This window comes from Xylocopa sonorina, unplaced genomic scaffold (genome assembly GCF_050948175.1).
Source record: "Xylocopa sonorina isolate GNS202 unplaced genomic scaffold, iyXylSono1_principal scaffold0027, whole genome shotgun sequence".
Taxonomy (NCBI): domain Eukaryota; kingdom Metazoa; phylum Arthropoda; class Insecta; order Hymenoptera; family Apidae; genus Xylocopa; species Xylocopa sonorina.
The window spans coordinates 2,408,644-2,433,707 of record NW_027490098.1 but is presented as its reverse complement, the minus strand read 5'-3'; the positions used below and the strand labels follow the sequence as shown (position 1 = coordinate 2,433,707).

The 25,064-nt window shown below is 56.6% G+C and overlaps 4 pseudogenes; all 4 read left to right on the top strand.

The window, feature by feature from the left end:
* Positions 1-1,307: 1,307 nt before the first annotated feature.
* On the top strand, positions 1,308-1,514 carry LOC143432120 (U2 spliceosomal RNA; annotated as a pseudogene).
* Positions 1,515-8,812: 7,298 nt separating this feature from the next.
* On the top strand, positions 8,813-9,019 carry LOC143432119 (U2 spliceosomal RNA; annotated as a pseudogene).
* A 7,348-nt stretch (positions 9,020-16,367) lies between these two features.
* Positions 16,368-16,545, top strand: LOC143432109 (U2 spliceosomal RNA; annotated as a pseudogene).
* Positions 16,546-23,667: 7,122 nt separating this feature from the next.
* LOC143432128 (U2 spliceosomal RNA) lies at positions 23,668-23,847 on the top strand (annotated as a pseudogene).
* Positions 23,848-25,064: the final 1,217 nt, after the last annotated feature.

Below are 25,064 nucleotides of genomic sequence, written 5' to 3'. Positions count from 1 at the left end.
GGTTACCGAGTCCACGTAGATGCGTTCGTCGTCGGCGCCCTGGGCGCGTGGGACCCGGGAAACGAGTTTGTCCTGGACCTGCTGCGCGTCTCTCAGCGTTATGCAGCGCTGATGAGGCGTCTCATGATATCTGAGACAATAGCCTGGTCCAGAGATATCTACGTGGAGCATGTATCCGGGGTGCGTCAGTACCGGGCTCCACGGGGTACGTCCGAGGCGGGGTCGACATCGGCGGCGCTGAGCGGGAGCAGTGGAGGCGCCCGCGTCCCTGGGGTGGTGTCGCCTGCGGATCCTTAGTGCCTCCACATCTGCGGGCGGAGAGGACTAGCCGCGGGGGTCTGTAGTAAGCTCTCATTTGCTTTATCGTAAAGTATTTTATTTTAATTTATTTTATTTGTTTTGTTTGGCCTGTCTGGTCTGCGCTTCCATCGCCTCCACGCGAAATGAGAATTAAACTGATCCAGCCTAACTTATTTTACTCAACTTACCTTATTTTATGGTATCGGATTTAGTTTATTTTACCTCATTGGATTTTATCTCATTTTATTTTATTTTATTTACTGATTTACTTATTAACGTATTTTATTCTCCTGACTCACTCTATTCTTATTTTACCTACTCTATCGTGGATTGTTTCATCGTACCATAACGTATCCTTTCTCATTTCGCCTTTCAATGCCCTCTTCTTATTATTTTTATTATTGATATTAGTTCTATATTTCTTTATGCGCCCACCTGACTGTGCCATACTATATAGTACTTTAGTATTTTACTTGGTCTGACTGTATTATCTTGTCTATTCTATCGTACTATATTTATTTATTTGCCTATTCAATAGTTTCATTATTATTTTACTACAACTCGAGTACTAAGTGTTGCTTATATGGACCCCCTTGGTGGCTGCTGGGACCTCTCGGCCCTTCATGGATGACTACAGTAAGGCGTATATCCGCACATTGTCGCTCTCAATTCGCTGAGCCCATCGTGCTACGCGCCATATTATGTTAAAGATAATGTATTTGTTATACATAAATTATATACCTTTCTTTATGGTTTATACTTTATATTTATGTTATTATATTGATACTCTATCGAAAAGCTAATTGTTAAACCGTGCCTTGTGTCACGCTGTTATTGATATGTTATAATAATTTATTGAACGTTGCAAAGTTCACTCTACTGTAAATCTGTTATATTGACAATGGACGCTTTAGGGACTTGTCCCACAGCACTACCCTATGTAATATATTTCTACTTTATGATTGAATTTGTGCGGAAACAACACGAATGATCCTGTATACAAGTGTATACCCCTGGGGCTTCGGCCCCGGGGGAACATTAATTGCTAAAATAAACGTCTTATCTGTTCTTATCAGCTTAATATCTGATACACTCCTCATTAGGAGTCAGAATATTAACCTGATTTTTGGAAAAAGGCGGACCGCTGGGGCTTGCTCCACCTCCGCCGCGAGTCGACCCAGTATTGCAGTGCCTCTGGGACCGGCTCAATAAGAGTTTCCAAAGATCAGATATATTCTTTTAACCATTAAACCCACACACTTGATCTTCTCCGTCAGTAGCTTTAAGTGTCATTTTACTTTGTGTTTTTCCGACTCGCTCACCGGAGTGTCGCGTTATCATCCGCGTCGCGCGTGCTGTGCTCGTGTTTGGTGCAGTGTTCAGTGCGTTCGGCTTGCTGGTGGACTCTGGACTTGGTAAGTCTAACACTTGGAATTTCGGTGGAGGTCCCTTCTCGCGTGATTAGTTTAAAGTGCTCCCGATGCGGTGGTGTTGAACGCATCGGGTAGACGTTAGACGTCCATACGTGACGTCCCTCCTCCTAGGTCGACCATTTCGACCTCCGAGGAGTTTGAATCCGAGTAGATTCGGTTTGTTCGACCTTATACCCGGTTATAAGTGTAAACTTTACACTTATAGCCGTTGGGTTTGAATTCGACCTCTCCGTATTTTGGGTGTTAGACTTTGCACGTACGCCCGTAATTCGAGTTTTTTGCTCGATTTTACGGGTCGTCGCTGCGAAATAGCAGCAATTAGTTAATTAAATTCACCGTTTATTTGTTTTAATTAAGAGATCGGGGTACACGGAGGCCCTTTACACCCCGTGTAACTCGATACGTCGCGGTCCGGAGTTTTCCAGGCCGTGTGGAGTGTCGTGGAAAGTTAAACCGTTTGCGGTTACTAGTCACGTACGCGAAGCACGGTTCGTTCGTGCGGGGCTGTGTCCACCGGGCACAGCGGAATTGTTTTATATTATTTTATTTTATTTAATTTATTAAATTCCGCTTCGTTTCGTTAATTCGTATTGTGTGATTTATTGATTTATTAATCGGGTTCGCGTTCGCGTTTGTCCGTTGTGTTCAACTGTATATAGTTTTATTTATTTAACCTTGTCCTTCGTCTTAAGTGTTCCGTTCGTTCCGAATTACCGTTAGTGTTTTGCTCCGGTGAGCGTATTGTTTTATTATCTCGACTATTTGTTTTATTAGACGAGCCGTGTGTTGCGTTGCGACACTATCTTCACGATGGCGGGTAATAGCAGCAACAATTCTAGTAATTCTGAGTGCGTGGTGAAGCTGCTTTACCCGTTCCCGGCAGAATTTCCTTGCCCGTTCTGCTTTGTCGGCAGAACCGTGTGCAAAAAGGGAGCGTGTGTCTATCTGAGACACACGGATCTATTCAAACATTTAAAGATCCATCACCCCGGTGCGATCAAAAGGTGGGTGTGCGGTGAGTGCGGCTTCACCGACGAAAGTGCGTATGCACTGAAGCGTGTGAAGTCGCACCACCAAACAAAACACCCGTCCACCGGGGGTCCGTGTGTCCCCGTTAGACACAACTCCCTTGCAGGGAGTGCCGCCCGCGCAACGCCCGGCGATAGCGTTGCCGAGTCGCGACCTCTTGACGTGACGGAGTTATCCGTCGAGAGCGAGGTCTCCTTTCCCCCCCTGGGTGTTTCCCCGGTGACCTGTGGGGGCGCAACGACGTGCGCCTCCACCAGACCACGAACAACTACTGCTCGCTTAAACGTTTTCAGAGCAACGGGGACGGCTGCCTCAACTGCAGCAACAACAACCACGACGACAACAACAACAACAACAACAACGACATCGTCGAGAGGGGCCTCCTCGACTACGTCAAAGAGGACAACAGCCAATACCACCACGCAACCCCGGCGAGGAACTCGTCCACCCACCGCCGGGACAACAAAAAGGACAACAGGATCCACCCCAACAACAACAACAACAACAACCACGGTGGGCTCGAGTGCCGCTACCAGGAGCACCGTTACCCTCGCGGCGCTATTTCAACGTAGCCGGCGCTCCTCCGCGGACGAGGCGAGCCCCAATACCACGAGGACCAGCAGCGGGTCGGGGGTCAAGGGGAGAAGTTCAGGGGGCACTTCCACCACGCCCCCTGCCCCCTCTAAGGGGAAGAAGAGGAGTCCGGCGGCGCCCGCAGCAGCTGGGAGGAAGAGGCGGGCGTCGACCGAGCCTCCCCAACCCGACCCGCCCCGACGCATCCTCCCATCGAGGAAGGTGACCCCCTCCACAACCTTCGCGGAGGTCACCCGGGGCAGCCCGTCCGCCGTGGCTGGAGCGGCGGTGGTGTCAAGAAACACCAGAGCTACGTCTCTCCCGCCCGCGTTGCCCAGGATAACGCGGGCGGCAGCGAAGAGGATGGGGGGCGCGTCCACCACCTCCAGCGCCCCCCCAGCGACACCACCACTGCAGGGCCCTCCACCAACGCCCTGCAGCGCTCCGGCCACGCTTACTACCACGACGATGACGACATCGGTCCGTGGCTCGCCTATAATGACGGTGGCCGTCGTGTCACCTGTGGCGGTCACCGTCGCGGCGCGGACGCCGCCAGCCACGGGCCGCGCCTCCACCCCGCCAGCCAGGACGACTCGGGCGACGTCCCTCCCGCCCGGGTCGTCCGCGAAGAGGCCTATCAGGGGACGCCTGTCCCCTCCGGGGGGCAGAGGGGACACCCAGACCACCGGGGTGTCCCTTCGGGTGGAGGCGCGTGGGGAGGGGACCGAGAAGAGGAGGTCCCTACCTTCGCCCAGGCCCCTCCCCACCATCCATGAGTCATCGTCGTCATCGTCGGACGATGAGAGAGCGCCGGCGGCCGTGTCTGAGGAGGGACCGGCCAGGACAACGACGAGAAGGAGGCGCCGCTGCATCGGCAGCAGCGGCAGTGGCAGCAGCAGCAGTAGTAGCAGCAGCAGCAGCAGCAGGAATAGCCACACGAGCGCCGCGAGGGGACGGACTGGACCAACACCAGGAGCGGCGAGAAGGCGGTGGGTGGACCGCACAATAACCACCACGGATTCGTCGGGGGAAGAGGAGGCCCCAAGGCAGCCGTCCCCGCGGGTGGAGGCTCCGGTTACCTCCACCCGAAGGTCACCGAGGCTCCCCAGGGAAGAGGAAGGGGGCCTCAACTTAGATAATTTATTGTCAGAAAATAGATTTTATTCACTGACCGACCGGGCATCTAGTCCGGTCATTAATGACAATATTATTGACTCCCCCGGGCGTAACCGGGGGTGTATTTGTGTGTGCAGGTGTGGAGGCGCGCGGGACCCGCCCGCGTCATCATCCCGGGGCAGCGTCGTCGTGGAGGCTCCGGTGAGGATGGCCCCGTCGAGCATTCGGGAAAGCCACCCGGTGAGTGCGACACGTGGGTGTCGTGCGGGTACCAGAGGCGGTCGTGCACCTGCAGCGACCGTGGGGCGGCGGCGCGGGACAGCGACATCGGGCCTCCCGGCTGCTTGCGAGCGGGTAGGCGGGGCGTCTCAGCCTCGGGCCCCGCGGCAATCTAGGGTGCCCCATCCCCGAGGTGGAGGTCGCGACGCTGCGTCCGGCGCGCCACCAACCGGTAGACCCCGATCTAGGGGACGCCGGGAGGTGGACGTTGCCGCAAGGGCGCGGTTAGTGGCCTTCGCGGAGGGGGTGGGATCACCCGAGCAACTGGAGGCGCTCGCCACGAAGGTGGACGAGTACTTTCAGGGGCGGAGGGCCGCGGGACCCGGGGCTGGCGCACGGAGTGCCGCCTCCAACGGGGGGGCCGGTCGGCGCCGGCCAGTCGCGGGGAGTGAGGGGCGTCGGGGCGATGTGGCCAATTCGATGGTGAGCGATGGCCCTCCCAGCGTCCCGGATCGCGTAGGGGAGGCTACCCGAATCCAACGTCTTTTCAGGGCGGATCGGAAGCGCGCGGTGCGGGAGATTCTCGCCGGAGAATCTCCCCATTGCAGTGTGCCCCTGGAACGGGTCCAGGAGCACTTTACGAACGTTTACTCGCTCCGAGCCCGCCCTGGTAGCCTTCCCTCTCTCTATGGGGAGGACCCGACCACTGAGTCGAACGATGCCCTGGTTTCCCCCTTCACGGAAGCCGAGGTCAGCCGTCGGCTAAAGCGGATGAAGCTTGCTTCTTCCGCCGGACCCGACGGTCTGACCTATGGTGACCTACGGAGGGGGGACCCAGGAGCGGTCCTCCTTACGGCGGTATTCAACACCTGCCGCCGCATGGAGAAGATTCCGGGGCGCTGGAAGCAGTCCAACACCGTCCTCCTTTTCAAGAAGGGTGATCGCGAGGACCTATCGAATTGGAGGCCTATCGCCCTGGGTGATGTCACCCCCAAGCTCTTCGCGGCGGTCGTCGCCGATCGGCTCACTCGTTGGGCCGTAGTCAACAAGCGGCTCAGCCAAGCACAGAAGGGCTTCTTGCCCTTCGAAGGCTGTCTGGAGCACAACTTTGTGCTTCAGCAGGCCATGGCTGCCGCTCGTAAGCAGCGTAGGGAGGTGGTGGTGGCGTGGTTGGATCTGGCCAACGCTTTCGGTTCGGTTCCCCACGCCACCATCATCGATTCGCTGGCCGGTGCCGGCGCTCCCCGGCCGCTCATCAACATCGTCGCCAGCCTTTACGACGGCGTGGCGACGCGGGTCCGTACCGCTGAAGGGTACACGCCCTGGATCCCCATGAAGTCGGGGGTGAGGCAGGGCTGCCCACTTAGCCCGATCCTATTCGACCTTTCCATTGAGGCCATGGTTCGCGGGGCCGTGGACTCGGTGGAGGGTCTGAGTGTGAGAGGGCATAAGGTGACAGCCCTGGCGTACGCAGACGACGTGGCACTCGTCGCGTCATCCGTCGACGGAATGGGAAGGCTGTTGCAAGCAGCAGAGGGGACGGCTCGGCAGCTGGGGCTCTCCTTCAACCCCTCGAAGTGTGCAACCCTGCACATTAGAGGGGACGGGAGGGTCGCTGGCACCGAGTTCCGTCTAGTCGGGGGACTCGTTCCTGCCCTGTCGGAGGGGCGGAGTTACGAGCATCTGGGAGTGCCGACCGGGGTTCGGATCGACCAAACCCCGTATCCGACGATCCAAGCCTTACTAGTAGATCTTCGCGCGGTCGACGATTCCCTGCTCGCCCCCTGGCAAAAAATCGAGACCGTGGCGACATTCTTGTTGCCACGCCTCGATTTCGCGTTCAGGGGAGGCCACGTGCGAAGAACCGCTTTAGCCGATGCCGACAGGGTCATCAAACGCACGGTAAAGAGGTGGTTGCACCTCCCGCAGCGTGCCAGTGCGGAGCTGGTCTATATCCCCCCCGCTTGGGGTGGGTGCGGCCTTCTCCCGCTGGTGGATCTGGCCGACGTGGCGACCGTGTCGCACGCGTTCAGGTTATTGAATGCGAGCGATCCGGTCGTTGCGGACTTGGCCAGGTCAGCGCTGTGTGACGCCGTGCGGGAGAAGGCCGGTCGGACCCTTGGGAGCAGGGGCCTTGCCGACTATCTCTCCGGCTCTTTGTCGGGCGAGATGGCGAGGCCATCGGCGGGCCGGGCTTCGTTCTGGTCGCGAGTAAGGAACGTCGGGATTCGTTCATGTGCGCGGCTGGGATTCAGTTGGAGATGGGACGAGGTTCGTGAAGAACTCTCGGTCGTTTGTCGCTCCCGGAATGGGCGTAGCGTTGTTGTGCCGCCTGCTGCCAAGGGCCAAGTCACGCGGAGGCTGAGGGCAGCAGTGGGAGAGTGCTACCTGGAAAGGCTTCTTCGGAAGCCCGACCAGGGGAAGGTTTTCGACGCGACCTCCCGTTGCGCGGTCAGTAACCACTTTCTGCGCACCGGGGGGTTTGTCCGCTTCGCTGATTGGCGCTTCGTTCACCGGGCCCGCCTCGACGTGTTGCCGCTAAATGGAGCACGTCGGTGGGGGACCGGTGACAAGCGTTGCCGGCGTTGCGGGCATGAGTTCGAGGGCCTTCCCCACGTGCTCTCCCACTGCGGTCCTCACTCCGCTGCCCGGCAGCTGCGGCATGACAACCTCGTTCATAGGCTCGTGGCGGCTGCCCGTCTGCCAGGGGAGATCCGGGTCAATAAGCGCGTCCCGGGAGTCGACGGCGAGCTGGCAGCCCTGCGTCCCGACATCGTCGTGGAGCACGGGCTGTCGAAAAACATCGTCGTGGTCGACGTGGCCGTGCCTTTCGAGAACACTCTCGAGGCGATTGAGGAGGCGAGGATGGCGAAGATACGTAAGTATCAGCCCCTCGCCGAATCATTGCGGAGGCGCGGCTACCGAGTCCACGTAGATGCGTTCGTCGTCGGCGCCCTGGGCGCGTGGGACCCGGGAAACGAGTTCGTCCTGGACCTGCTGCGCGTCTCTCAGCGTTATGCAGCGCTGATGAGGCGTCTCATGATATCTGAGACAATAGCCTGGTCCAGAGATATCTACGTGGAGCATGTATCCGGGGTGCGTCAGTACCGGGCTCCACGGGGTACGTCTGAGGCGGAGTCGTCATCGGCGGCGCTGAGCGGGAGCAGTGGAGGCGCCCGCGTCCCTGGGGTGGTGCCGCCTGCGGATCCTTAGTGCCTCCACACCTGGGTTGGGAGAGTGTGTCGATATGGTCTGGAGTGAGCTTTCTTTTCTTTTCCTTTCTTTGCTTTACTTTCTTTATTTTCTTTATTTTCTTTTTCTTATTCCTTTTCTTTTTCTATATACATAGCCTCCACACTAAGAGATTAATGGCGCCTAGACACAGTCGGTGAAGGACTTTATTAATTAATTTATAATTTGTACTGTATGATATTCTTTTATATTTTACTGTATCCTATTTTACCTTATCTGACTGTTATCTTATTCTGTTTTACTGTTTGGACATTTATCGTAAATTTTAACCACTAACTTATACTATCGCATTTTACTGCAGTAGCCTATTTTATGTTCACTCTTCTTTGTTCTACGCGCCTGTGGGTGTCAATTAAATTATGATTGCACTATTTTATTATTTTACACTATTATTTTACTCATTTAGTGCGAATCATTCTTCTGATTTAGACAATGCATTAATTAATTAAACTATTTATTTCTGCCTAATTTATTCTTGCTGCTCTGGACCGATTGATGGCGCCTAATACCTCCCAACCGGACTCGTATGACTAGGATGAGGCGTATATCCGCACATTGATGCTCTGCTCTAGGCTTTCAAGTGCTGCGTGATACATGGTGTGCCAAATTCTTATAAATGTTATATATATAAAATATGCTTTATACTTTGTATATACTATCTTATTATATTGTTACTTTGGTGTTAAATTAATTTACCGATCCGTGCCTCATGTAACACGGTTGTTATTATATGTACTCAATTTATTGAATGTTATAATTCTCACCTCATTGTAATAGGGGTACGCTCGTAATGGACGCGGAAAAAACTTTCTCCCGCAAGCCTTATATTATAAATGATATATAACTAAATTCGTGCGGAAGCGATGCGAATTATTCTGTAAAATAAGTGTATACCCCTGGGGCTTCGGCCCCGGGGGAACATTAATTGCTAAAATAAACGTCTTATCTGTTCTTATCAGCTTAATATCTGATACACTCCTCATTAGGAGTCAGAATATTAACCTGATTTTTGGAAAAAGGCGGACCGCTGGGGCTTGCTCCACCTCCGCCGCGAGTCGACCCAGTATTGCAGTGCCTCTGGGACCGGCTCAATAAGAGTTTCCAAAGATCAGTTTTTATCTAGTCAAACCCACGCACTTTGATTTATCCATCAGTAGCTATAAGTATTCGTTTTAACCTGTGTTCGACTCGCTCACCGGAGTGTCGCGTTATCATCCGCGTCGCGCGTGCTGTGTCCGTGTGTGGTGCAGTGATCAGTGCGTTCGACTCAGCTGGTGGACTTCGGATTTGGTAAGTCTAACACTTGGAATATCGGTGGAGGTCCCTTCCGCGTGATTAGTTTAAAGTGCTCCCGATGCGGTGGTGTTGAACGCATCGGGTAGACGTTAGACGTCCATACGTGACGTCCCTCCTCCTAGGTCGACCATTTCGACCTCCGAGGAGTTTGAATCCGAGTAGATTCGGTTTGTTCGTCCTTGTACCCGGTTATAAGTGTAAACTTTACACTTGTAGCCGTTGGTTTTGAATTCGACCTCTCCGTGTTTTGGGTGTTAGACTGTTTGCACGTACGCCCGTAATTCGAGTTTTTTGCTCGATTTTACGGGTCGTCGCTGCGAAATAGCAGCTATTAGATTAATTAAATTCACCGTTTTATTTGTTTAATCAAGAGATCGGGGTACACGGAGGCCCTTTACACCCCGTGTAACTCGATACTTCGCGTTTCCGGAGTTTTCCAGGCCGTGTGGAGTGTCGTGAAAAGTTAAACCGTCGCGGTTGCTAGTCACGTACGCGAAGCACGGTTCGTTCGTGCGGGGCTGTGTCCACCGGGCACAGCGGAATTGTTTTATATTACTTTATTTTACTTTATTTTATTAGATTCTCCGTCGTCGTTAATTCGTATTAAGTGATTAATTTATTCGCGTTCGCGTTCGCGTTGTCCGTTGTCTATTCTAGTGTATATACTTATTTATTATTGTCCCTTGTCTTACGTGTTCGTCCCGTTCCGACCGTTACCGTTTGTGTTTGCTCCGGTGAGCGTTTTGTTTTATTATTTTGATTATTTATTTTATTTCGACGAGCCGAGTGTTTGCGTTGCGACACTATCTTCACGATGGCGGGTAATAGCAGCAAAAATGATAGTACAAATAGCAATAGTGAGCGCGTGGTGTTGCTGCATTACCCGTTCCCGGCAGAATTTCCTTGCCCGTTCTGCTACCTTGGCAGAACCGTGTGCAAAAAGGGAGCGTGTGTCTATCTGAGACACACGGATCTATTCAAACATTTAAAGATCCATCACCCCGGTGCGATCAAAAGGTGGGTGTGCGGTGAGTGCGGCTTCACCGACGAAAGTGCGTATGCACTGAAGCGTGTGAAGTCGCACCACCAAACAAAACACCCGTCCACCGGGGGTCCGTGTGTCTCCGTTAGACACAACTCCCTTGCAGGGAGTGCCGCCCGCGCAACGCCCGGCGATAGCGTTGCCGAGTCGCGACCTCGTGACGTGGTGGATCTCTCCACCGAGAGTGAGGTCTCCTTTCCCCCCCTGGGTGTTTCCCCGGTGACCTGTGGGGGCGCAACGACGTGCGCCTCCACCAGACCGCGAACTGTTTCTGTTTCTGCTCGTTTAAATGCTTTCAGAGCAACGGGGACGGCTGCCTCCACCGCAGCAACAACAACAACAACGACGACAACAACAACAACAGCAACAACTACAGCGTCGAAGGGGGCCTCCTCGAGCATGTCAAAGAGGACAACCGCTAATACCACCACGCAACCCCGGCGAGGAACTCGTCCACCCACCGCCGGGACAACAAGGACCACGAGAGCCTCCACCACCACAATCACAGCAACCACGACAACGACAGTGGTGGGGAGCAGCGCCGCGACACGGAGCTCCGTCACCCTCGCGGCGTTCCTTCAACGAAGCCGGCGCTCCTCCGCGGACGAGGCGAGCCCCAACTCCACCAGGACCAGCAGCGGGTCGGGGCCCAAGGGGAGGATTTCAGGGGGCTCTACCACCACGCCCCCTGCCCCCGCAAGGGGGAAGAAGAGCCCGGCGGCGCCCGCAGCAGCTGGGAGGAAGAGGCGGGCGTCGACCGAGCCTCCCCAACCCGACCCGCCCCGACGAATTCTTCCGTCAAGAAGGGTGACCCCCACAACCACCTTCGCGGAGGTCACCCGGGGCAGCCCGTCCGCCGTGGCTGGAGCGGCGGTGGTGTCAAGGAGTACAAGAGCGACGTCTCTCCCGCCCGCGTTGCCCAGGATAACGCGGGCGGCAGCGAAGAGGATGGGGGGCGCGTCCACCACCTCCAGCGCCCCCCCAGCGACACCACCACTGCAGGGCCCACCACCCACGCCCTGCAGCGCTCCGGCCACACTTACCACCACGACGGTGACGACATCGGTCCGTGGCTCTCCAATTATGACGGTGGCCGTCATTACACCTACGGCGGTCACCGTCGCGGCGCGGACGCCGCCAGCCACGGGCCGCGCCTCCACCCCGCCAGCCAGGACGACTCGGGCGACGTCCCTCCCGCCCGGGTCGTCCGCGAAGAGGCCGATTCGGGGACGCCTGTCCCCTCCGGGGGGCAGTGGGGACACCCAGACCACCGGGGTGTCCCTTCGGGTGGAGGCGCGTGGGGAGGGGACCGAGAAGAGGAGGTCCCTACCTTCGCCCAGGCCCCTCCCCACCATCCATGAGTCATCGTCGTCATCGTCGGACGATGAGAGAGCGCCGGCGGCCGCTCCCAAGGAGGGACCGGCCCGGACAAGACGGAGGCGCCGCTGCATAGGCAGCAGCGGCAGCAGCAGCAGCAGCAGCAGTAGCAGCAGCAGCAACAACAGCAGGAACAGCCATACGAGCGCCGCGAGGGGACGGACATCCACGACACCAGGAGCGGCGAGGAGAAGGCGGTGGGTGGACCGTACCATAACCACCACGGATTCGTCGGGGGAAGAGGAGGCCCCAAGGCAGCCGTCCCCGCGGGTGGAGGCCCCGGTTACCTCCACCCGAAGGTCACCGAGGCTCCCCAGGGAGGGGGAGGGGGGCCTCAGTTTAGATAATTTATTGTTAGAAAATAGATTTTATCCTTTGACCGACCGGGCGTCTAGCCCGGTCAATTTTGATCAGATTACTGACTCCCCCGGGCGAAACCGGGGGTGTATTTGTGTGTGCAGGTGTGGAGGCGCGCGGGACCCGCCCGCGTCATCATCCCGGGGCAGCGTCGTCGTGGAGGCTCCGGTGAGGACGGCCCCGTCGAGCATTCGGGAAAGCCACCCGGTGAGTGCAACACGTGGATGTCGTGCGGGTACCAGAGGCGGTCGTGCACCTGCAGCGACCGTGGGGCGGCGGCGCGGGACAGCGACATCGGGCCTCCCGGCTGCTTGCGAGCGGGTAGGCGGGGCGTCTCGGCCTCGGGCCCCGCGGCAATCTAGGGTGCCCCATTCCCGAGGTGGAGGTCGCGACGCTGCGTCCGGCGCGCCACCGACCGGTAGACCCCGATCTAGGGGACGCCGGGAGGTGGACGTTGCCGCAAGGGCGCGGTTAGTGGCCTTCGCGGAGGGGGTGGGAACACCCGAGCAACTGGAGGCGCTCGCCACGAAGGTGGACGAGTACTTTCAGGGGCGGAGGGCCGCGGGACCCGGGGCTGGCGCACGGAGTGCCGCCTCCAACGGGGGGGCCGGTCGGCGCCGGCCGGTCGCGGAGAGTGAGGGGCGTCGGGGCGATGTGGCCAATTCGATGGTGAGCGATGGCCCTCCCAGCGTCCCGGATCGCGTAGGGGAGGCTACCCGAATCCAACGTCTCTTCAGGGCGGATCGGAAGCGCGCGGTGCGGGAGATTCTCGCCGGAGAATCTCCCCATTGCAGTGTGCCCCTGGAACGGGTCCAGGAGCACTTTACGAACGTTTACTCGCTCCGAGCCCGCCCTGGTAGCCTTCCCTCTCTCTATGGGGAGGACCCGACCACTGAGTCGAACGATGCCCTGGTTTCCCCCTTCACGGAAGCCGAGGTCAGCCGTCGGCTAAAGCGGATGAAGCTTGCTTCTTCCGCCGGACCCGACGGTCTGACCTATGGTGACCTACGGAGGGGGGACCCAGGAGCGGTCCTCCTTACGGCGGTATTCAACACCTGCCGCCGCATGGAGAAGATTCCGGGGCGCTGGAAGAAGTCCAACACCGTCCTCCTTTTCAAGAAGGGTGATCGCGAGGACCTATCGAATTGGAGGCCTATCGCCCTGGGTGATGTCACCCCCAAGCTCTTCGCGGCGGTCGTCGCCGATCGGCTCACTCGTTGGGCCGTAGTCAACAAGCGGCTCAGCCAAGCACAGAAGGGCTTCTTGCCCTTCGAAGGCTGTCTGGAGCACAACTTTGTGCTTCAGCAGGCCATGGCTGCCGCTCGTAAGCAGCGTAGGGAGGTGGTGGTGGCGTGGTTGGATCTGGCCAACGCTTTCGGTTCGGTTCCCCACGCCACCATCATCGATTCGCTGGCCGGTGCCGGCGCTCCCCGGCCGCTCATCAACATCGTCGCCAGCCTTTACGACGGCGTGGCGACGCGGGTCCGTACCGCTGAAGGGTACACGCCCTGGATCCCCATGAAGTCGGGGGTGAGGCAGGGCTGCCCACTTAGCCCGATCCTATTCGACCTTTCCATTGAGGCCATGGTTCGCGGGGCCGTGGACTCGGTGGAGGGTCTGAGTGTGAGAGGGCATAAGGTGACAGCCCTGGCGTACGCAGACGACGTGGCACTCGTCGCGTCATCCGTCGACGGAATGGGAAGGCTGTTGCAAGCAGCAGAGGGGACGGCTCGGCAGCTGGGGCTCTCCTTCAACCCCTCGAAGTGTGCAACCCTGCACATTAGAGGGGACGGGAGGGTCGCTGGCACCGAGTTCCGTCTAGTCGGGGGACTCGTGCCTGCCCTGTCGGAGGGGCAGAGTTACGAGCATCTGGGAGTGCCGACCGGGGTTCGGATCGACCAAACCCCGTATCCGACGATCCAAGCCTTACTAGTAGATCTTCGCGCGGTCGACGATTCCCTGCTCGCCCCCTGGCAAAAAATCGAGACCGTGGCGACATTCTTGTTGCCACGCCTCGATTTCGCGTTCAGGGGAGGCCACGTGCGAAGAACCGCTTTAGCCGATGCCGACAGGGTCATCAAACGCACGGTAAAGAGGTGGTTGCACCTCCCGCAGCGTGCCAGTGCGGAGCTGGTCTATATCCCCCCCGCTTGGGGTGGGTGCGGCCTTCTCCCGCTGGTGGATCTGGCTGACGTGGCGACCGTGTCGCACGCGTTCAGGTTATTGAACGCGAGCGATCCGGTCGTTGCGGACTTGGCCAGGTCAGCGCTGTGTGACGCCGTGCGGGAGAAGGCCGGTCGGACCCTTGGGAGCAGGGGCCTTGCCGACTATCTCTCCGGCTCTTTGTCGGGCGAGATGGCGAGGCCATCGGCGGGCCGGGCTTCGTTCTGGTCGCGGGTAAGGAACGTCGGGATTCGTTCATGTGCGCGGCTGGGATTCAGTTGGAGATGGGACGAGGTTCGTGAAGAACTCTCGGTCGTTTGTCGCTCCCGGAATGGGCGTAGCGTTGTTGTGCCGCCTGCTGCCAAGGGCCAAGTCACGCGGAGGCTGAGGGCAGCAGTGGGAGAGTGCTACCTGGAAAGGCTTCTTCGGAAGCCCGACCAGGGGAAGGTTTTCGACGCGACCTCCCGTTGCGCGGTCAGTAACCACTTTCTGCGCACCGGGGGGTTTGTCCGCTTCGCTGATTGGCGCTTCGTTCACCGGGCCCGCCTCGACGTGTTGCCGCTAAATGGAGCACGTCGGTGGGGGACCGGTGACAAGCGTTGCCGGCGTTGCGGGCATGAGTTCGAGGGCCTTCCCCACGTGCTCTCCCACTGCGGTCCTCACTCCGCTGCCCGGCAGCTGCGGCATGACAGCCTCGTTCATAGGCTCGTGGCGGCTGCCCGTCTGCCAGGGGAGCTCCGGGTCAATAAGCGCGTCCCGGGAGTCGACGGCGAGCTGGCAGCCCTGCGTCCCGACATCGTCGTGGAGCACGGGCTGTCGAAAAACATCGTCGTGGTCGACGTGGCCGTGCCTTTCGAGAACACTCTCGAGGCAATTGAGGAGGCGAGGATGGCGAAGATACGTAAGTATCAGCCCCTCGCCGAATCATTGCGGAGGCGCGGCTACCGAGTCCACGTAGATGCGTTCGTCGTCGGCGCCCTGGGCGCGTGGGACCCGGGGAACGAGTTTGTCCTGGACCTGCTGCGCGTCTCTCAGCGTTATGCAGCGCTGATGAGGCGTCTCATGATATCTGAGACAATAGCCTGGTCCAGAGATATCTACGTGGAGCATGTATCCGGGGTGCGTCAGTACCGGGCTCCACGGGGTACGTCTGAGGCGGAGTCGACATCGGCGGCGCTGAGCGGGAGCAGTGGAGGCGCCCGCGTCCCTGGGGCGGTGTCGCCTGCGGATCCTTAGGGCCTCCACATCTGCGGGCGGAGAGGACTGGCCGCGAGGGTCTGGAGTAAGCTCGGGTTCATTTTAATTTACTATATTAATTTATTCTATTTTGTTCGGTTTTATTGTGATGGTTCGCGCTCTTATTGCCTCCACGCGAAATGGGAACTAAATTAACTTAACTTACCCTATTTATTTATCTATTTAACTTACCTTGTTCATTCTACTTTAGTTTATCTTATTTCATTGGACTCTATTATATTGTATTTTATTCTATCTATCTACTTATTTTACCTATCAGACTCTATTTTATTTTAGTTAGTTTACTCATTCTATGCTGTTTTATCTCATAATAATCTATTCTTTCTCATTTCGCCTTTCAATGCTTCCTTCTTATTTCTTATGCGCGTACCTTGCTCCACTGTACCAGGTACTATTTTATTCCATCTGACTCTATCACTCTATCTTATTTTACTGTATTTATTGTCTTATTTTATTCTATTACAACCTGAGCTCTAATTACTGTTTCTCGGGGCCTCTCGGCGGCGGCTAGTACCTCTTGACCCTACTCGAGTGACTGCAGTAAGGCGTATATCCGCACACTGATGCTCTGAATCCATTGAGTCCATCGTGCTACGCGTCATACTATGCTGAAGAGGATATATTATTTATACACTAATTATATATTTTTTTTTTTTCCCTATATTCTATACTTTACATCTATGTTATTATATTGACATTTTATCGAAAAGTTGATTTGTTAAACCGTGCCTTGTGTCACGATGTTTGTTGATATATTGCGATAACTTATTGAACGATGCAATGTTCACCTAACTAAAAATCTGTTACATTCACATTGGACGCTTTAGGGACTTGTCCCACACAGCACTATCCTATGTAATATATATATATATTTTGTGATTGAATTTGTGCGGAAATAACACGAATTATCCTGTAAAACAAGTGTATACCCCTGGGGCTTCGGCCCCGGGGGAACATTAATTGTTAAATAAACGTCTTATCTGTTCTTATCAGCTTAATATCTGATACACTCCTCATTAGGAGTCAGAATATTAACCTGATTTTTGGAAAAAGGCGGACCGCTGGGGCTTGCTCCACCTCCGCCGCGAGTCGACCCAGTATTGCAGTGCCTCTGGGACCGGCTCAATAAGAGTTTCCAAAGATCAGTTTTTTTTTTTTTTTTTTTTTTTTTTTTATCTAGTCAAACACACACTTGATCTTCTCCGTCAGTAGCTTTTTAAGTATCATTTTATTCTGTGTTCTTCCGACTCGCTCACCGGAGTGTCGCGTTATCATCCGCGTCGCGCGTGCTGTGTCCGTGTGTGGTGCAGTGTTCAGTGCGTTCGGCTTGCTGGTGGACTTCGGACTTGGTAAGTCTGACACTTGGAATTTCGGTGGAGGTCCCATTTCGCGTGATTAGTTTAAAGTGCTCCCGAGGCGGTGGTGTTGAACGCATCGGGTAGACGTTAGACGTCCATACGTGACGTCCCTCCTCCTAGGTCGACCATTTCGACCTCCGAGGAGTTTGAATCCGAGTAGATTCGGTTTGTTCGTCCTTATACCCGGTTATAAGTGTAAACTTTACACTTATAGCCGTTGGGTTTGAATTCGACCTCTCCGTGTTTTGGGTGTTAGACTGTTTGCACGTACGCCCGTAATTCGAGTTTTTTGCTCGATTTTACGGGTCGTCGCTGCGTAATAGCAGCTCTAGATTAATTAAATTCACCGATTTATTTGCTTTAATTAAGAGATCGGGGTACACGGAGGCCCTTTACACCCCGTGTAACTCGATACTTCGCGTTTCCGGAGTTTTCCAGGCCGTGTGGAGTGTATCGTGAAAAGTTAAACCGTCGCGGTTGCTGGTCACGTACGTGAAGCACGGTTCGTTCGTGCGGGGCTGTGTCCACCGGGCACAGCGGAATTGTTTTATATTATTTTATTCTATTTATTTTATTAGATTCTCCGTCGTCGTTAATTCGTATTAAGTGATTAATTTATTCGCGTTCGCGTTCGCGTTGTCCGTTGTCTATTCTGTGTATATACTTATTTATTCAATTTGTCCTTCGTCTTACGTGTTCGTCCCGTTCCGACCGTTACCGTTTGTGTTTCGCTCCGGTGAGCGTTTTGTTTTATTATTTTGATTATTATTTATTTTATTTCGACGAGCCGAGTGTTTGCGTTGCGACACTATCTTCACGATGGCGGGTAATAGCAGTAATAATACAAGTTCAAGTGAGAATAGCGTGGTGATACTGCATTACCCGTTCCCTGCCGAATTTCCCTGCCCCTTCTGCTTCGTCGGCAGAACGGTGTGCAGAAAGGGAGCGTGTGTCTATCTGAGACACACGGATTTATTCAAACATCTAAAATTACATCACCCCGGTGCTATCAAAAGATGGACCTGCGCTGAGTGCGGCTTCTCCGACGACAGCGCGTATGCGCTGAAGAAGGTGAAGGCGCACCACCAGGTCCGTCATCCAGCCACCGGGGGTCCGTGTGTCTCCGTTAGACACAACTCCCTTGCAGGGAGTGCCGCCCGCGCAACGCCCGGCGATAGCGTTGCCGAGTCGCGACCTCGTGACGTGGTGGATCTCTCCACCGAGAGCGAGGTCTCCTTTCCCCCCCTGGGTGTTTCCCCGGTGACCTGTGGGGGCACAACTACGTGTGCCTCCACCGGACCACGAACCACACTAGTTAAGAGCTCAAATGTTTCCAGAGCATCGGGGACGGCTGCCTCCACCGCAGCAACAACAACAACAACGACGACAACAACAACAACAGCAACAACTACAGCGTCGAAGGGGGCCTCCTCGAACACGTCAAAGAGGACAACAGCCAATACCACCACGCAACCCCGGCGAGGAACTCGTCCACCCACCGCCGGGAAAACAAGGACCACAAGGAGCTCCACCACTACAGCCACAACGACCACGACAACGACGGTAGTGGGGAGCAGCGCCGCGACACGGAGCTCCGTCACCCTCGCGGCGTTCCTTCAACGAAGCCGGCGCTCCTCCGCGGACGAGGCGAGCCCCAATACCACAAGGACCAGCAGCGGGTCGGGGCCCAAGGGGAGGATTTCAGGGGGCACCTCCACCACGCCCCCTGCCCCCGCAAGGGGGAAGAGGAGTCCGGCGGCGCCCGCAGCAGCTGGGAGGAAGAGGCGGGCGTCGACCGAGCCTCCCCAACCCGACCCGCCCAGAAGAATTCTTCCGTCAAGGAAAGTGACCCCAACCACCACCTTCGCGGAGGTCACCCGGGGCAGCCCGTCCGCCGTGGCTGGAGCGGCGGTGGTGTCAAGGAGTACAAGAGCGACGTCTCTCCCGCCCGCGTTGCCCAGGATAACGCGGGCGGCAGCCAAGAGGATGGGGGGCGCGTCCACCACCTCCAGCGCCCCCCCAGCGACACCACCACTGCAGGGCCCACCACCCACGCCCTGCAGCGCTCCGGCCACGCTTACTACCACGACGATGACGACATCGGTCCGTGGCTCGCCTATAATGACGGTGGCCGTCGTGTCACCTGTGGCGGTCACCGTCGCGGCGCGGACGCCGCCAGCCACGGGCCGCGCCTCCACCCCGCCAGCCAGGACGACTCGGGCGACGTCCCTCCCGCCCGGGTCGTCCGCGAAGAGGCCTATCAGGGGACGCCTGTCCCCTCCGGGGGGCAGAGGGGCCACCCAGACCACCGGGGTGTCCCTTCGGGTGGAGGCGCGTGGGGAGGGGACCGAGAAGAGGAGGTCCCTACCTTCGCCCAGGCCCCTCCCCACCATCCATGAGTCATCGTCGTCATCGTCGGACGATGAGAGAGCGCCGGCGGCCGTTCCTGAGGAGGGACCGGCCAGGACAACGAGGAGGCGCCGCTGCATCAGGAGCAGCGGCAGCAGCAGCAGCAGTAGCAGCAGCAGCAACAACAGCAGGAACAGCCATACGAGCGCCGCGAGGGGACGGACATCCACGACACCAGGAGCGGCGAGGAGAAGGCGGTGGGTGGACCGCACCATTACCTCCACCACGGATTCGTCGGGGGAAGAGGAGGCCCCAAGGCAGCCGTCCCCGCGGGTGGAGGGAACCGGTCCCTCCACTCGAAGGTCACCGAGGCTCCCCAGGGAGGGGGAAGGGGGCCTCAACCTAGATAATTTATTATCAGAAAATCGTTTTTATCCTTTGACTGACCGGGCAATTAGTCCGGTCATTAATGACAATTTTATTGACTCCCCCGGGCGAAACCGGGGGTGTGTTTGTGTGTGCAGGTGTGGAGGCGCGCGGGACCCGCCCGCGTCATCATCCCGGGGCAGCGTCGTCGTGGAGGCTCCGGTGAGGACGGCCCCGTCGAGCATTCGGGAAAGCCACCCGGTGAGTGCGACACGTGGGTATCGCGCGGGTGCCAGAGGCGGTCGTGCACCTGCAGCGACCGTGGGGCGGCGGCGCGGGACAGCGACATCGGGCCTCCCGGCTGCTTGCGAGCGGGTAGGCGGGGCGTCTCAGCCTCGGGCCCCGCGGCAATCTAGGGTGCCCCATCCCCGAGGTGGAGGTCGCGACGCTGCGTCCGGCGCGCCACCAACCGGTAGACCCCGATCTAGGGGACGCCGGGAGGTGGACGTTGCCGCAAGGGCGCGGTTAGTGGCCTTCGCGGAGGGGGTGGGATCACCCGAGCAACTGGAGGCGCTCGCCACGAAGGTGGACGAGTACTTTCAGGGGCGGAGGGCCGCGGGACCCGGGGCTGGCGCACGGAGTGCCGCCTCCAACGGGGGGGCCGGTCGGCGCCGGCCGGTCGCGGGGAGTGAGGGGCGTCGGGGCGATGTGGCCAATTCGATGGTGAGCGATGGCCCTCCCAGCGTCCCGGATCGCGTAGGGGAGGCTACCCGAATTCAACGTCTCTTCAGGGCGGATCGGAAGCGCGCGGTGCGGGAGATTCTCGCCGGAGAATCTCCCCATTGCAGTGTGCCCCTGGAACGGGTCCAGGAGCACTTTACCAACGTTTATTCGCTCCGAGCCCGCCCTGGTAGCCTTCCCTCTCTCTATGGGGAGGACCCGACCACTGAGTCGAACGATGCCCTGGTTTCCCCCTTCACGGAAGCCGAGGTCAGCCGTCGGCTAAAGCGGATGAAGCTTGCTTCTTCCGCCGGACCCGACGGTCTGACCTATGGTGACCTACGGAGGGGGGACCCAGGAGCGGTCCTCCTTACGGCGGTATTCAACACCTGCCGCCGCATGGAGAAGATTCCGGGGCGCTGGAAGCAGTCCAACACCGTCCTCCTTTTCAAGAAGGGTGATCGCGAGGACCTATCGAATTGGAGGCCTATCGCCCTGGGTGATGTCACCCCCAAGCTCTTCGCGGCGGTCGTCGCCGATCGGCTCACTCGTTGGGCCGTAGTCAACAAGCGGCTCAGCCAAGCACAGAAGGGCTTCTTGCCCTTCGAAGGCTGTCTGGAGCACAACTTTGTGCTTCAGCAGGCCATGGCTGCCGCTCGTAAGCAGCGTAGGGAGGTGGTGGTGGCGTGGTTGGATCTGGCCAACGCTTTCGGTTCGGTTCCCCACGCCACCATCATCGATTCGCTGGCCGGTGCCGGCGCTCCCCGGCCGCTCATCAACATCGTCGCCAGCCTTTACGACGGCGTGGCGACGCGGGTCCGTACCGCTGAAGGGTACACGCCCTGGATCCCCATGAAGTCGGGGGTGAGGCAGGGCTGCCCACTTAGCCCGATCCTATTCGACCTTTCCATTGAGGCCATGGTTCGCGGGGCCGTGGACTCGGTGGAGGGTCTGAGTGTGAGAGGGCATAAGGTGACAGCCCTGGCGTACGCAGACGACGTGGCACTCGTCGCGTCATCCGTCGACGGAATGGGAAGGCTGTTGCAAGCAGCAGAGGGGACGGCTCGGCAGCTGGGGCTCTCCTTCAACCCCTCGAAGTGTGCAACCCTGCACATCAGAGGGGACGGGAGAGTCGCTAGCACCGAGTTCCGTCTAGTCGGGGGACTCGTTCCTGCCCTGTCGGAGGGGCAGAGTTACGAGCATCTGGGAGTGCCGACCGGGGTTCGGATCGACCAAACCCCGTATCCGACGATCCAAGCCTTGTTAGTAGATCTTCGCGCGGTCGACGATTCCCTGCTCGCCCCCTGGCAAAAAATCGAGACCGTGGCGACATTCTTGTTGCCACGCCTCGATTTCGCGTTCAGGGGAGGCCACGTGCGAAGAACCGCTTTAGCCGATGCCGACAGGGTCATCAAACGCACGGTAAAGAGGTGGTTGCACCTCCCGCAGCGTGCCAGTGCGGAGCTGGTCTATATCCCCCCCGCTTGGGGTGGGTGCGGCCTTCTCCCGCTGGTGGATCTGGCCGACGTGGCGACCGTGTCGCACGCGTTCAGGTTATTGAATGCGAGCGATCCGGTCGTCGCGGACTTGGCCAGGTCAGCGCTGTGTGACGCCGTGCGGGAGAAGGCCGGTCGGACCCTTGGGAGCAGGGGCCTTGCCGACTATCTCTCCGGCTCTTTGTCGGGCGAGATGGCGAGGCCATCGGCGGGCCGAGCTTCGTTCTGGTCGCGAGTAAGGAACGTCGGAATTCGTTCATGTGCGCGGCTTGGATTTAGTTGGAGGTGGGACGAGGTCCGTGAAGAGCTCTCGGTTGTGTGCCGCTCCCGGAATGGGCGTAGCGTTGTTGTGCCGCCTGCTGCCAAGGGCCAAGTCACGCGGAGGCTGAGGGCAGCAGTGGGAGAGTGCTACCTGGAAAGGCTTCTTCGGAAGCCTGACCAGGGGAAGGTTTTCGACGCGACCTCCCGTTGCGCGGTCAGTAACCACTTTCTGCGCACCGGGGGGTTTGTCCGCTTCGCTGATTGGCGCTTCGTTCACCGGGCCCGCCTCGACGTGTTGCCGCTAAATGGAGCACGTCGGTGGGGGACCGGTGACAAGCGTTGCCGGCGTTGCGGGCATGAGTTCGAGGGCCTTCCCCACGTGCTCTCCCACTGCGGTCCTCACTCCGCTGCCCGGCAGCTGCGGCATGACAACCTCGTTCGTAGGCTCGTGACGGCTGTCCGTCTGCCAGGTGAGCTCCGGGTCAACAAGCGCGTCCCGGGAGTCGACGGCGAGCTGGCAGCCCTGCGTCCCGACATCGTCGTGGAGCACGGGCTGTCGAAAAACATCGTCGTGGTCGACGTGGCCGTGCCTTTCGAGAACACTCTCGAGGCAATTGAGGAGGCGAGGATGGGGAAGATACGCAAGTATCAACCCCTCGCCGAATCATTGCGGAGGCGCGGCTACCGAGTCCACGTAGATGCGTTCGTCGTCGGCGCCCTGGGCGCGTGGGACCCGGGGAACGAGTTTGTCCTGGACCTGCTGCGCGTCTCTCAGCGTTATGCAGCGCTGATGAGGCGTCTCATGATATCCGAGACAATAGCTTGGTCCAGGGATATTTACGTGGAGCACGTATCCGGGGTGCGTCAGTACCGGGCTCCGCGGGGTACGTCCGAGGCGGAGTCAACATCGGCGGCGCTGAGCGGGAGCAGTGGAGGCGCCCGCGTCCCTGGGGTGGTGTCGCCTGCGGATCCTTAGGGCCTCCACACCTGCGGTTGAGGAGCGCTGGCACTGACTATGGACGGGAAGGATCGCCACAGCCTCCACGACTGCTCAGATAAATCTTTTCTTTCTACTTATTTTATTTTTCTTTTCTATTTATTTTATTGTCTTTCTCTTCCATTTATGTTCGTAGTAATTATTTATCTATTTATTCTATCTATATATACACTACTTATCTACGACTTACCTAGTTGGTTAGCTAACTATACATATATATTTACCCCCTTAGGGACAAATGAAACTAAGCTAAACCAATAAATATGCACGAATAAACACAAGTAGTGGCGATCCAGTATCAAATCGAGGTTCTTGCTTACTTAGTGTATATGGAGATATGCACTCAACAGCCGTCTTTACGGGAATGCACGCGCCCCTTGACCATAAATGGTTGACTACAGTAAGCGCAGTTCCGCACTTTGATGACCAAAGGACTATATTATTATTGTTAATATTATGTTTTGTTCTTCTTGGCTCTATGCCCCCTTTTGTGTTACGTTAATTGTATAACCTACCAAAGATTTTATATGCTTGATACATATTATATATACTATTGTTAATAATATTGTAATACATAAGACGTTGTTACGGGGCTACTCCCCTACAAAGTGTTATCAAAATTATATAAGTATCCATATCGTGCGGAATACCCACGAAATCAAATTGTATAATTCATGTATACCCCTGGGGCTTCGGCCTCAGGGGAACATTAGTTGAAAATAAAGAAGCGTTTATCTGTTCTTATCAGCTTAATATCTGATACACTCCTCATTAGGAGTCAGAATATTAACCTGATTTTTGGAAAAAGGCGGACCGCTGGGGCTTGCTCCACCTCCGCCGCGAGTCGACCCAGTATTGCAGTGCCTCTGGGACCGGCTCAATAAGCCTTTTCCAAAGATCAGTTTTTATCTAGTCAAACCCACGCACTTTGATTTATCCATCAGTAGCTATAAGTATTCGTTTTAACCTGTGTTCGACTCGCTCACCGGAGTGTCGCGTTATCATCCGCGTCGCGCGTGCTGTGCTCGTGTTTGGTGCAGTGTTCAGTGCGTTCGGCTTGCTGGTGGACTCTGGACTTGGTAAGTCTGGCACTTGGAATTTCGGTGGAGGTCCCTTCCGCGTAGTTAGTTTAAAGTGCTCCCGATGCGGTGGTGTTGAACGCATCGGGTAGACGTTAGACGTCCATACGTGACGTCCCTCCTCCTAGGTCGACCATTTCGACCTCCGAGGAGTTTGAATCCGAGTAGAATCGGTTTGTCTGACCTTATACCCGGTTATAAGTGTAAACTTTACACTTATAGCCGTTGGTTTTGAATTCGACCTCTCCGTGTTTTGGGTGTTAGACTTTGCACGTACGCCCGTAATTCGAGTTTTTTGCTCGATTTTACGGGTCGTCGCTGCGAAATAGCAGCAATTAGTTAATTAAATTCACCGTTTATTTGTTTTAATTAAGAGATCGGGGTACACGGAGGCCCTTTACACCCCGTGTAACTCGATACGTCGCGGTCCGGAGTTTTCCAGGCCGTGTGGAGTGTCGTGGAAAGTTAAACCGTTTGCGGTTACTAGTCACGTACGCGAAGCACGGTTCGTTCGTGCGGGGCTGTGTCCACCGGGCACAGCGGAATTGTTTTATATTATTTTATTCTATTTATTTTATTAGATTCTCCGTCGTCGTTAATTCGTATTAAGTGATTAATTTATTCGCGTTCGCGTTCGGGATTGTCCGTTGTCTATTCTGTGTATATACTTATTTATTCAATTTGTCCTTTGTCTTACGTGTTCGTTCGCTCGACCGTTAACCGTTTGTGTTTGCTCCGGTGAGCGTTTGTTTTATTATTTCGACTTATTATCTTATTAGACGAGCCGAGCGATTGCGTTGCGACACTATCGTAACGATGGCGGGTACAAATAGCAGTGTGAATTCTAGTAATGGTGAATGCGTGGTGAAGCTATTGTACCCGTTCCCGGCAGAATTTCCTTGCCCGTTCTGCTTTGTCGGCAGAACTGCGTGCAAAAAGGGAGCGTGTGTCTATCTGAGACACACGGATTTATTTAAACACCTGAAACTTCATCACCCCGGTGCGATAAAGCGATGGACCTGCG